Source organism: Trematomus bernacchii, unplaced genomic scaffold, assembly GCF_902827165.1.
Source record: "Trematomus bernacchii unplaced genomic scaffold, fTreBer1.1, whole genome shotgun sequence".
Lineage (NCBI taxonomy): Eukaryota > Metazoa > Chordata > Actinopteri > Perciformes > Nototheniidae > Trematomus > Trematomus bernacchii.
The window spans coordinates 421753-436069 of record NW_022987631.1 but is presented as its reverse complement, the minus strand read 5'-3'; positions in this window follow the sequence as shown (position 1 = coordinate 436069).

The window sequence follows — 14317 nt, the reverse complement described above, 5'->3', positions numbered from 1 at the left end:
AGCGGCGGACACACATGTTGTGGCGATCCAGTACTCACACAACAGGAAAGAATGAAACAGAGAGGAATCAATGAAACACAAACACAGAAATAGTTGAGATTATATATATATTATATATTATTGTGTTGAGGCCATAAAACCTTTTAATGGGTCGCTCTGTGGTCTGTTCAGATTTAGATGTTCTTCCTCTCCAGAGGTCATGCCTGTCTTTGACCCTGTGTGCTGCTGTGAGTCTGCAGCACCTCAGGAGCAGAGAAAGGGGGGAGATATTGACCCAACAAGCTGAGCTCCCTCAATGCCTGTGCAAAATCATTATGCGATGAACAACATAGCACCACATTTAACTCTCCCTGACTGGTTTGTAAAGCGTTTTTTAAGGCTTGCATTGAGTCCTCTGTTGTGTAACCGAAAATCCCATTTCCAAAAAGGGTCAAGAGCACGTAGTTTGGTTGATTTTGGTAAAGTATTTGAGCTTTAGCTTCCTCCTCATATTGGTATTGAAGATATTCTTGGGGTTTGATATCTACTGATAGTTCCCACATAGGTTTAAACGGTACATGCAAAACGACAGATATTTGTGGGTCATCACCCCCTCGAGTGACAACCACATTGCCCTCTGACAGTTTAATAGTCCTTATCATATTATCGCTCTGTGCTTGCATGCTAGGACCTATTCTTTTTGCCAGAGCTGCTGCTACCCCTCCTGCAGGTTTTAGCTCCATATTAGCAGGGTTCACTAACATGGTTGGTTGATCCAGTTTAAGATTTTCAATATCTGCCATTATTATTTCCAACATTCCTTTCCCTGAATAACAGGTCTAACAATGTGTTTTCTTTTAGGAGTAGTAGATAGGATACTTATAAATGGCATCTGTGAGCTATTATCCCCGTAGGGTGGAGGTAGGGTCTCAGACATTATACCACCTGCTTGTTGCTCTCTGTCTAAACGGTAGTCTAGCAGGAACGTATTTAGGTCGCGATACGCCCGTGGGTCTGGGCTAATCCGACCAGGGGGGGCAGAAGGTCCGGATCTAGCTTCTGTGTATCCCTCCCAATCTGTGGCTGGCTCTGAGTCATTAAACTGCATTCTAACCTCATCCGCCATCTTCTTAGGGTTTAAGTTCACTCTTTTATACACATGCAAGTTCCTAGGCTCTTACTCACGCAGGGTGTACAGTCCGACTATACCGTCACTTGGTTCTAGGTTACTCTCCTGGATTCAGCTAGTGCATGCGGATACCTCAACTAAGAGGGTTATGTATCGAGCTTCGAGCTTTTCCAACAGCCTAGGAACCCTTTCAGACCTATGGTTTATCTTTATTAAATATCCTATTAACTCTTCACCACGTTATGTTTTAACGCAAAAGTTCTAACCGCAGCTCTTTGTCAAGTCCTACCTATAAGTTTCAAAGTAATTGGACAGGTACTGAGCAGTGCTCCTACGGCTGACTTTACTAATAACTACTAGCCACCAAACCTGTGCATTAGGGACCACAGGGGTTTCCCAGTTTGGCTAGGGGAAGAAAAGCCTACTTTTAGCTTCTTTAACAGACAGCAATATCCGATATAATATAACCCTCAGTCCGGTGCAATAGTATCAACTTTAATTACTACACTTTTAGGTATAAATATATTCTAGGATTTGGGTAGGTATTTTAACAAGACTTTCAGCCTGTATTTCGCTGATTTGTGCTCCTCGGCTTTTGTCACTAGGCCGTTTTGGTTCTTGTATTTTAACTCTGTAGAAGTACAACTTCTCACAGAGTCCCACAGTTGGGCGCCATGTAAGAGTCGGGAGTCATCCGATATAATTTATTCCGAACTTAAATTACTCAGACCTCCTAATTGACCTAACCGAAGTTATTGAGTCTATGTAAGTTTACTGCTTGGCTCAGATCCACCAACGGTCAGTAAGATCTCACCTCTATTAACTCCCCGAAGAACCAGGTTCAATTAACTGCTGTTTCAATTCAGACAACCCCCTAAATCTGTTTAAGCAATCCCGAAGGACTTTGATATCAGTACAGATGAAGCGTCTTATTTTGGACAGTTTAAAATGCGAGGGTCGTGATCGGTTTGTGCACGTTCCGTGATGGCCGGCCGGCCCCCAGTCAGACTTGATACCGCCCCCATGATAAATACATTTAATTATTGTGAAGCCAGCTGCAATGGATCATTGATCCACCAGGGGGTGCAGTGGGGTTCCACACTGGAGTCATGTGAAATCAACTTCTCTGTTGTTAATAATGTTGTTTAGTCGGAAAAAACGAACGAGCCGGCTCTCCCGATTTTTAATCCTAATTTAATCATCATCATTGATGTTTATGTTCGCCGAATTGACATGAAATCACTGACAAATATGAATATTCTGTATTCAACTTCATTGAAACGATCAGGATGGGTGTTATTTTTCCCCACAATGACCAAGTCGCTGCAAATGATCCCATGTATTATGTACATGTACATGGCCACATTCTCAACAAAGTTACGTAACGAAACATTCTGTATTCCTTGCTTACTTTTTATTTAATGCTTTATAACAGCTGGAATAGTTCGTTTAGAACAGGCACCTCACTCGCAATCTGCTCCTCCGCAACGCCTACCACCTACCTCCGGCTGAAATTATGAATGTACAGTAAGGCATAGTAATCATAGATAACACGGCAGGCTCCGTTACAATTTGTTTTCATCTGATTTCAAATATTTCAAATGTCTGAAGTTAATAAATACATTCTCAGTGTTCAAGTCAATAATAGTCATATAAGAAAAGTACTGATCTAATAACAGAGATTTTATAAGGACTTTTCAATGTTCGACATCGCTCATGTGAAATACAGTAAACTGGATGTTGTGGTGCCGAGAGGCGGGGTATCAAAAGTACAAGCTAAACTTTTATTTAGCATCTGAACACACTTGTAAACAACGTGATGCCCGGGAAGCGAAGACCCGGCGGAAACAGCTGGTCTGGTTCACTAAAATGTCCGTGTACAGTATATCTGGTACTAATGTATAGCGGATCTTTGTTAAGATCGATATGTCAGTAGAGATGGGATGGCAGAAGGTGCTATATATATATATATATATATATATAATTCCAAAGCTGGTAAAGACCTTTCAAATTTAGCAATAATAGTCATATAAGAAAAGTACTGATTTGTTCTTGAATCAACTTTTTTATGGAAAATGTTTTATGTAATTTTATTTCATTTTAAATAAAATGAAAGACATTCACAGTTAATGTAATTAGATATACATTATTAATGCCATACATTTTTAAATGTAATTAGATATACATTATTAATGCCATACATTTTTGCATAAATATTTATTCAGTATGATAGCTGTCTAACAGAAGTTAAATCCATTTCTCACTTATTCTGACAATGTACTTAACCCCAAATAAAAGAACCCAATAAAAATAGTTGTTAAATAATAGTGAAGTCACGTTGTAATAACAATAACTCATCTCTCTCGGTTTTTTTTTGTTTTCTTTGTGTGCTTTGCCAAAAGCCACTGTGTCAAGTGTCCTAGTTGGGTTACCGTAACGAACAGCAGCCGGCTCTCGATTTTTAATCCTAATTTAATCGTTTATGTTCGCCGAATTGACATGAAATCACTGACAAATATGAATATACTGTATTCAACTTCATTAAAATGTTATTAACGTGCCTAAACTCAGTAATTCACTAAAAATTACTGATCCCTGGGTGTTATTTTTCCCCATAATGACCAAGTCGCTGCAAATTATCCCGCTTATTACATGGCCACATTCTCAACAAAGTAACGACATGACTCCCAATATTAATTAAAATGCTTTTATGGATTTAGAAAATATTTTTATTGATTTAAAACATAGTTCTATGTATTGATTTAAATTTACATGCATCCGCTAAGAAAAATAGTCCGTTGTTACCGTTTTTTAAACAGTCAGAATGAAACGGCAGCTCTCAGCTGTGTGTTCACACTCCTAACTCTGATCTTTCTTTTCCAACAGTTAAGTTAACTGTAGGTTACTCTGAGTGACAAGCTTACAGTTAGTGAAGTAACACTTTTTTTTTGTGAGTCACGACCTCGCTGTTTCATTCTAACATAACTCTCCAAATACGACTGTTTCCACTCGGACTTCAATACAGCAACACCATTGTTTGGTTTCCATGGTAGCGTGTCTCTTTAGTAGCGTGCACTCCTTTCCTGTAAATTACAGGTCCAGCCAGGCAAAACAGTAATATGAAATATGAACGTTAGTTTTTAACTGAAATGATCAAATAAAGTCAAAATGTCACAGTGTTTACAAACATTGACCATACCGTTCACCAGCCCCCACCCCACTCTTTGTTTAAAACGAATTGGCCATCGGAATGTGTGTGTCCCAACCCCCCCCTGTGATATCTCTTCACAGGGGGGAGAGAGTTAGACGCTCGTGAATTGTCAACGGGGGGGGGGGGGGGAGCCTCTCTGCACGGAGGAGCCGCGGAGAAGTGAATCACAGTGATCTGCTATTTTAAAGTAAATTCAACACATATCGACCCTAAATATAGCATATATTAAGAACGAGAAAGTGTTAACATCGTTTTTTGTAAACATATGACCAATGTGCGAGGGTGATGACATCAGAGCATCGTCCTATGGGCTTAGCCCCGGACAGGTACAACAGGTATTCACTCAGAGGGGGGTAGTTACCCATTTACATGTCAAAAAGCAACATACAGTAGGCGGGTGGGGGATGGTGAACGTTTACATTTCTCTACAGCAGTGGTTCCCAAACTTTTTGTGCCCAAGGCACACCAAAGGACAAGTAAAAATCTCAAGGCACACCTATTGTGCGAAATAGCCCTTATAACACGTGTTATCACTCATATCATGTAAAATATCTGTAAATGTGCATAATTATTTACTAATGCCAAATAAAATGTATAGATAGAACAATCAGTGGTTCAAGTTAGTATATTCCTCAGTGTAACATATCCACTAGTTGCAAAGCTTAAACATTTTTATATATTTTTTTATTTTAAGGGAAAGGATGTTTTCACTACTCAGTTTGTCAACTATGTTACGGACAAACTTGATGTCATTACAATCATTTGATTAAGTCCTGCACTTCAAGTAAAATCAAATTTGAAAGGCTCTTGAGTCTATTCTACCATATATCCAAAGATTTTTTAAAGTTTAAAAATAATTGTATTAAAGTTTTGTTTTTTCATGTGATATGTTCAGCACTGTCATTAAGTTTAGGGATATTTTGTATTATAAAACTACCATACAGGTCATTTTGATAGTTTTAAGAGATGTCATGTAAAACTCCAACCTGTGTAGATATACATTATACTATAAAGGATATCAGAAGCACTATTTTAGATATTTTAAATTTGAAAAAATGAGGTGCAACATAGTTGACAATGAAAGTCAAACATTTGACGCAAATAACATAGTTGACTGGACACATTATTAACCATCAGCACTATGTTCATTTCAAGGCAGAAGTGCAAAATTCCATTGATAATGATGTGTAATGACGTCTACATGTCGTACAAATTGTCAACTAGGTTACCTGTCAACTAAGTTACTACAGTTATTACAGTACTGGGTAACTCAGTTGACAGGTAACCTAGTTGACAATTTCCCTATTTTGACCCATCATTTCAATGGTAGGCCTTGCCTGGATGACCACATGTCATTTTCTTGAACAGGTTAACATCACATTTGCACATATAATTGAATTAAAATCATTAAACAATTGTAAACCATAACAATGTACGTAACATTGTTGATTGTCAATGAGTATATTAATTGACCATGTGCTATTATACATAAAATATTGTAAAAATGTAGAGGACAATCACCACAGTGTGTTCAAAATGTCTGCCAAAGAGGAACATGGCATCATGTGATGCTGGTGACATGGTATTGGGACAAACAATTTTTGAGTTAAAGGGGGAAGTTCTGTTAGTAACATAGTTGACAGAACTTTTGCGGACATTCATATATTAAGATATTTAAATTATTTAAAGGGGGAAATCAATTAAAAATATGTTATTATTCTTTAGTATTTAGACTTTTGAAATAAATGAATCATTTTTTAAATTTACTTTAATGGTTTTTATTCATTATTTTGAATCCAAGACACCCTCAACTGAAAAACGGACATAGCAAAAACTGACAATTTAAGAACATCATGACACATTTCAAGCTAAATAAAGCATAGGATGCACATAATGTTTGTGTGATATTATAACATGCTTTCCAATAATAGGCAAAATATGATATTTTTGAAGAAAATAGTTAGAATAATTATAATTATCATCAATGGACATCAATGGACATGGAATGTACCCTAAATTGTAGAATCACTCAGCAGTTACATACACCAAACCTTCCAGTTATATTCCTATCAATATTATGAAGGCTTTTACAGAAGGGTTTGGTCATATATAATTCATAGCCTGAATTATATAACATTTATACCTAAAAACATGGTGAAAATTGATATTTTAGGGCTGTTGACAGTATTTTCTGATTTATGGAGTGATACAAAGAGATATCACTCACTCAATTTCACTTTCCACTATGTCCACCGTTGTTTTTCACAACCAATGGCAGAACTTTATTGAGGCCTGTAATTAGTCAACTACAGGTCTCTTGAGTCAGTCTTTTTCTTCCAAAAAGCTTGTGACAAGATGTTATTGCTCTTGGGGCATTAAAAACAAGATTTTAACTTTAGTTTTTTATATAATATCTGCATTTTCTATTGTGAAAAACTAAGTCTTAGTTATTTAATATATAGCGCCATCTCCTGGTTAAACCCTGAAATTGGAGAATAGTGGGAGGGCCTAACATTCCTGAATACTGGTCTTTGGCAGGCAACTGGCTGGCAGTCGGCAGGAAGCTGTATGCTGGGGTCCAAAATAAGAGGCTCCATCTGTAAATGAGGTGTGGCCCTACCTAAGTGTGAGTGTGGCAGGGTGCGATCTTACCTTTCAAGCAGGAGAGGAGAGCGCAGTTGTCTTTTAAGTTGTCCCAATCCAAAAGGTGGGATCAGTTTATTTGAAGAAAAATAGGTCCAAACTAATACAGGGTTTTTGCCTTCTCTCTTTACAACATTATAATCATACTAAACCTATCATGCTGTGATCAAGTTCTAATATGAAACTTTAATTCACAGTTTTACATTTATTACCAAAATTGTAACTTCAACTGCCCAATTCAGTTGTGACATTTAAAATCTCCCGATAGAAATTAGAGGCTTTTCCTCATAAAAGACCGTTGTTAAAAGATCGTTGTTAATAAAAAGCACATTCAAACTTTCTTTCACCAAATTAGTTCACATCAATTCCATACCTTTTTTCCGACACAGATGGCGGGCACCTAGTGTTTCGCACAGATGGCGCAGAAGTTTCACCTAGTGTTTCGCACAGATGGCGGGTACCTAGTGTTTCGCACAGATGGCGGGTACCTAGTGTTTCGCACAGATGGCGCAGAAGTTTCATTCACAAACACATACCTATTTCCCAAACACAGATGGTGGGTTCTAACATTCACACACCCATAGCGCAGAAGTTTCACCTAGTGTTTCGCACAGATGGCGGGTACCTAGTGTTTCGCCTAGATGGCGCAGACCTTTCACCTAGTGTTTCGCACAGATGGCGGGTACCTAGTGTTTCGCCTAGATGGCGCAGACCTTTCACCTAGTGTTTCGCACAGATGGCGGGTACCTAGTGTTTCGCACAGATGGCGCAGAAGTTTTACCTAGTGTTTCGCACAGATGGCGGGTAAGTGTAACCTAGAGTTTCGCTCAGATGGCGGAAAGTGTAACCTAGAGTTTCGCTCAGATGGCGGGAAAGTTTCATTCACAAACACATACCTATTTCCCAAACACAGATGGTGGGTACTAACATTCACACACCCATAGATTTACGCAATAGTTACCAAGTTCGAGAGAACCTTACCGAGAGCAAAAACCCAGCTCTCAGGGAGAGAGCGTTACCGAGAGCCAATATACCAGGGGATCCCCCCCCCCCTGTCTCCCTCTCTCCAAAAAGAAAGTTCCTCCCCACCTGCCAGTGTCTTTATGCTCGAAAACAGGATAGAAAAACCTAAAGACACCTCCTCCATACCCATATTTGTGGAAACTGGGCATGGCCTCTGGTAGAAAGAACTGGACATGACCAGACATATTCTATGGCTCTGGCATAAGACACACCTTCCCATGTTTGTGTAAAAAGGACATGACCCCGACATAACCACCTTTTTGGAGCCTCAATGTATTTCTCCTTAAGTCAGGAGTCCCCCTCCCTGTGTACTGCTGTGAGGGGAGAGGGAAGAAACTGCCTCTTCTCTTATCAGTGACACCCATAAACCATTATAGGCCTTACACACTCAACTTAACAAACCACTTGCTTTTTGTTTATACTGTAAATATAGAACATCATAAAATATGAAGCATTTTCATTGTGGGTTATACAAGAATATAATTGATTATATTTGATTATAACTAACTTTCGTTTTAAGTATTCATCCTGATTTGGAGATCTCAACAGTTCTTTGCACACTTCTTCTGTTTCTGTAGTGAGCAACATTTCACCAACACACTGATTCAGAGTACAACCCAAAGGTGGCGCATAACTATCCAGTGCTGCTGTAATCACAGCCAATCAGCTACTAGAGAAACACTCAATTTAAATCTCTCCCCCAACGGGTTACAAAATGGCTGAGTGTCCATATGGTCAGGAATGCTGAAACATGTGAATGTTAAAACAAACTAACGGTGGTAGTTTACCCAGATTCTTTACTTCATCAAAAGTAGTACAACTACATTGTAAAATCTTTTTTGTCTAGTTGACGTCCTGCTTTTAAAATTCTAGTCAGGAAAAGAACATAAACATCATCTTTAAAATCTTCTTAAATTAGAAACCAAAAAGGTCTTCCTTCTCCACTATGATCCATTTCAACATCAAAGTCCATAAAACTGATGATTTATCTTTAAAAACCATGAGAAACACTATTCTCCTTTACTTCAGTTCTAAGTCAATGAGCAAAACAAGGAAACCCTCCTTTAACCACTATAGATTCATATTTTATCTACTTGCTTATTCTATTCATTTTCAAATTATTCATCTAAGTTGTGTTACAAGCATGGTTAGGTTGTAACAGAATACAAAACATCAAGTAACTGTATTCCATCTGCGCTATATTTGAAAAACCCAAGTAATCTGATTACAGTTAATGAATATATTTTTGGAACACTTAAAAGAATTATTGGTGGTTTCCTCACAAAATGTAATCTTCATCACTAAAGCTGAAGCCTAAAGAAATCATCACGGAACAGTTTTCTTTCCTTATCACTTAATTGTTTCAATAAAAACAAAAAAGAATTGTGAAAACTCCCACTCTTGAGAACATCTCAACACTTTATTCCATCTAAGCACGAATGTTTATGACAGACACGCCATATATTCCAAGAATAAATATCTCTGGGCCTAAAGAACAATCTATTAATCCAAAACGGTCTTTAGTGGTATAAATTGTGAACTTTCTTAACATTAATTGTAAATGCAACGTATGTTCTCTTTAGAACAAAGATAGGATAGTTGCAGCTGAAACTGGTTAATAGCAATTTTCTGTTAACCTAGATAAGCACGTTTTTCTTATATCTAGTAATATAAATATATTTATATTTTATTTTATGTTACTCATAAAACAGTAAACCATAGGAACATTTTCCAGAATCAAAACATCTTAATTCTCCTGTCTCTCTCTTTCCTCACTGCGCCCTGCAGCTGCTGTCCACAAGCTTCTCTCATCAATCACACTTGACCTCTTGTGTTATCCAACAGTGTGAGAAGGCTTGAGCAAGCATCGTACAGAGCCTCTGTCATACTTAAACATTAACAGCTTCCTTCTGACTGACAAACTTATAAAAACCTCCTGTTTACTACTTACTACTCTTTCTTCATAAACTTAAAAAACAATTGTGGTGAATCGTTTGTGTTTTCAGTTTCCTATCTACTTTAAAACAACCATCAAATGAGAGTCACTATTGTATGATAAATACAACTCCTAAATAACATTACAATATATATTTCTTACAGTGTGTTTGTTATTTCATGTTTAACAATTCTCCTCTTTCTATGTCTTTTACTAGGTGGAAAAATCCACTATTATATTTAATTTGAATAAAACCTTTACCTTAATGTACTTCATAAACTCAGTAAACGTCTTTTTACTTTGCCTTACTGTATGTAATTAAGTTCCTTTGAAATATAATTAAGTACAATTCTTAGTCAAATGACAAATACCATGAAATTCACAATGCAATGCAATGGTAACAATCAGTTCCCAAAAACTATGTTTAAATAGCAACAAATCATTGTTTCTTATTTATTTCAATATATCTACTACTTCAAATCACACATTGATCTATTCATTTTCAATGTATTCACTCCAACTTCAGATCACTCGTTGATCTTTCACTCCTTGTTTTAAATTCAACACAATGCAGCCTTCTTTCAGGCATTAGAGAAAAAACAAGCAGACACACTCTGGGCTGCTGCTCAACAATTAGAGCAGAATCAGGAGAAGGGGGGGAAATACTTTCACAGACAAAGACAGACACACCCCGGCTGGAGCTCTCAGCCTTTTCAGAAGAAAGGGGGGGCTTCTTTGACCAACAAACAACAAACTATGGTATACCAAAAACATTTAGCGCTTTATACTGAGTCTCTAACTCATTACGGCCTGACAAAACATGGTTTCCTCCACTTTTGTATTCAGTGAATTCACAGAGTCGCGAGCAGAGCTTTTTATATTTTTAACCCCCTCGACTCAGATCGGGCTTATTAATCTCTTAATTACCGAACGGACCGGAACAGGCATGACCCTCCACCCTGTTTTTGTGCACTTGGCTCGCAAAGCAAATTTGTATTCCTCAGCCAATAAATCTCTGAACCTTAAGACAAATCATCAGGATCTTCTCAGGCAGAATTCAAGACTACGAGCAAATACAGTGATTCCTCCAGCATAACATGTCCTTACAGCTAGCAAAGATCATATCCCCTCAGTCAAACCCTTAGCTTCTCAGGCAGACTACGAGCAGAATACAGTGATCTCTCCAGTATCAACATTTATCAACATAAAACAAGACCAACAAACAAAACAAACAATCAACAGATCTCAACCATAACTGTGCAAATATCTCAAATCCACTCCTCTGCATTTTCCTTTTAACCAATACAACTTCAAAAGTCATTTAATTCCAAATACGTTTTGCTTACTGTGAGTCGGTATTTCTTCTGTGGAAGTCTCAAGTCTGGTTTCTCAATTCCTCGAGATTTTACCACAGCCGTCTCAGGGCTGCCTGGCCAAGGGAGTTGAGACCCCCAGAGAAGGAACACAGCAACCTCCAGCATCGGCAATCTCGGTAGAACCTCCAAAATGTTGTGGAGATCCAGTACTCACACAACAGGAAAGAATGAAACAGAGAGGAATCAATGAAACACAAACACAGAAATAGTTGAGATTAATCATTATTATTTAGTTGCGCACCACCAAACAACAATGGGGAAACATTACCTTGCTTCAACAGCAACCAATCGCAGAAATGGTCCCACGAACACAAGAAAACACAGGCCAAATATACGTTTCCTAAATGACACACGAACATGTTCCCTTATCATGTTTAACGCACACACATTGTCAGGTCTCCTAAACTTGGACGCACCAACATCAGAGCAACATGTAAGTTCCAGATGTCACACACCAACATCCTTATCGTTTCTTAGCTAATGCATGCTGGATATGAACCACTAACTAACAAGACTTTAACTGTATTATATCTGAGGAAGACCTCTCTTGGAGTTCCTCTGACCTCTGCCAATTTACTTAACATGGGTACATCTGCTGTTAATTGCAAAGACCATTGATAATTAGCAAAGAGACTCATGGGCCTCTTCCAATATCTGGAAACTGTAATTAAATTATAGTTATATTGAGAAGGTCCAAAACTTGACATAACACACATTTCAGACAAACCCAACTATTCTCTCAATCTGTGGAGTATCATGAAGAACTGTATCGGCAAAGAGCGGTCCAAAATCCCAATGCCTGAGTATTTCTAAGAGGTTACTCCAGATCAGATGTCCCTTACAGGAATGATGTTTGTTGGCATGACCAGAAAGGACTCCACCTTTTCTTTTTAAATTCTTTGTTGCAAGAATGCATTCAGTCAAACAAGCTAACAAGTGTGTTTTAAGATCGCACTGATTGACTTCTGGCACCAACACATTCATGAGATGCCAGGTCAATCAAAAACACAGATCGTCTTCAGTTCCTGTTGGACAACATTCTGCCAGAGCCATCCAAGTTTCAAATGGCTCTATTGACAGATTAATGGGACCAGTGGCGAACAAGTTGTGGTCAGAGGTCAGAGTGAAACCTACCGATTGATCATCAGGACACATCTCACTGTTGAAACCGCTGATATTACTGCTTGTCCTTCTGTAAAGAAATGCAAAAGGTAAAAGAGTATCTGTCAGGGTCTGGGAGGTTTCTGGTTTCAGCCACTTCAACATACAAGGAAATAGAGATTGAATTACTTCAACTGATACTAACCGATCCAAATAAATCAAATGTTTCACAGTTAAGGAAGTGCAAAGACATTAACCCGAGTGACATACAAGGAACTGAGTTAAAAAAACAGAAGTCTTAACCTCTTAAGCACGGCGGTCCCCCCATTGGACCCCTCCCACCGTTTTTTTTTCGAGATAATGTCTCAGGGCTTCTTAACATTTATGAAACTATTAATGTGTAGCACCAGATTAACGGGAAGAATCTCAGCTAACTGAAGATATGAACAATTTTTACCAAAACAAAACACAAGTCTCATAAGAAGCGTCTAAATGACCCCTGAGCGAAACAATTCTAACGCACTGCGGCACACAATTCAAGATAAAGATACCCTTATTACTTATCGTAGCTGCACATACAATATAGCCGATTAAAGCTGAGACTCCACAGATTATTTAGGTATAGTATCATCACTGAGCGATCCGAACTTGCGACAGGGGAAGCAAACACAGACATCACAACACGTACCTTTACGGAGCATTTACGGCAGATCGTCTCACAGTAGCTGTCAAATAGGGCAAAAGACGTGTTCAATGGCATTAAAACGAAAAAAAAAAATGCTACAACTGTTGATCCATGGGTTGAAAATGTACCTGTGCCTTTGAAAAAAATATTTATAATCCATAATTCCATTTTTTATGTAAAAATCAGAGCGGAAAAGTTAGCTGCTAATGGTAGCCACCAGAGTGTATGCAGCTTCCGGTTTTGGTAACGCGTCACTCTCACTCCTTATTTGTTAACGTTTTGGTGTGTATATAACTTTCCCTCGATTCTATTGGCTCTAACGGTCAGAAAGAGGTGTCAACCATCAAAATTGAGCAAGGGGGGCCAGAGATAGGTCAAATCCACCCAAATGATGAATATTTGGCTAAATCTCTCTTAAAAAGGTCAAATTTCACTTGTTTTGCATCCATTTTGATACAGGGTACTTATTATATGTTGTACTTTGGATTCCTAAAGCTTTTAGTCTACTAACCCATCATCCAAGGGTAGTTTTCACTATAAGTACAAAAGAACGGACACTATAATTTACAGTTTTTTACTATGTAAAATCTGAATTTTCTATAAAATAAAAAACATCTATATTGATTCTGACTTTTCTACATCCAACTCACAGGTTTATCATTACTTTGAGAATAAAGATTATTAATTTAACCCTTTTAGAAGGGAAGATATGGTCATTTGTTCTGGGAATGTCATTTTCGAGCCTTAGACCTGAAAAACAGGCTCAGGGCTTAAGAGGTTAAGAGATGAGACAAGGATTAGGGGAATTCTGAGTCACACAAGGTGATGTGTTTCCTTGTGTGACTGTTGAGTAAATAACAGTGTGTTATTTAGAAAAGAATGACAAATTAGAAGGAAAATATTTAAAAAAAAATTTTAGATTCCTGTATTTTGAGGCTCTGAGCCATTTATTTTCCTCACGGACGGCAAACAAAGTCAGACATTATAGAATTTAAAATAAAAACAATATCGTGGCTTGATATTGAGTAACAAAACATTTTTATGAGCCACACAGCTTCTGCTCTTCCAAGACCCGACCGGACAAAAATACATGGTGCCGGCACGAAACATACTACCAATAGAAATACATTGCTTTTAAAATCGTTCTGTGTGACACGAAAAAAAGGGGAAATCGTGTTGGTGAACACGAAGCAATAGATTACATGTCGTGACTATAACACGAAATGCCGTGAGA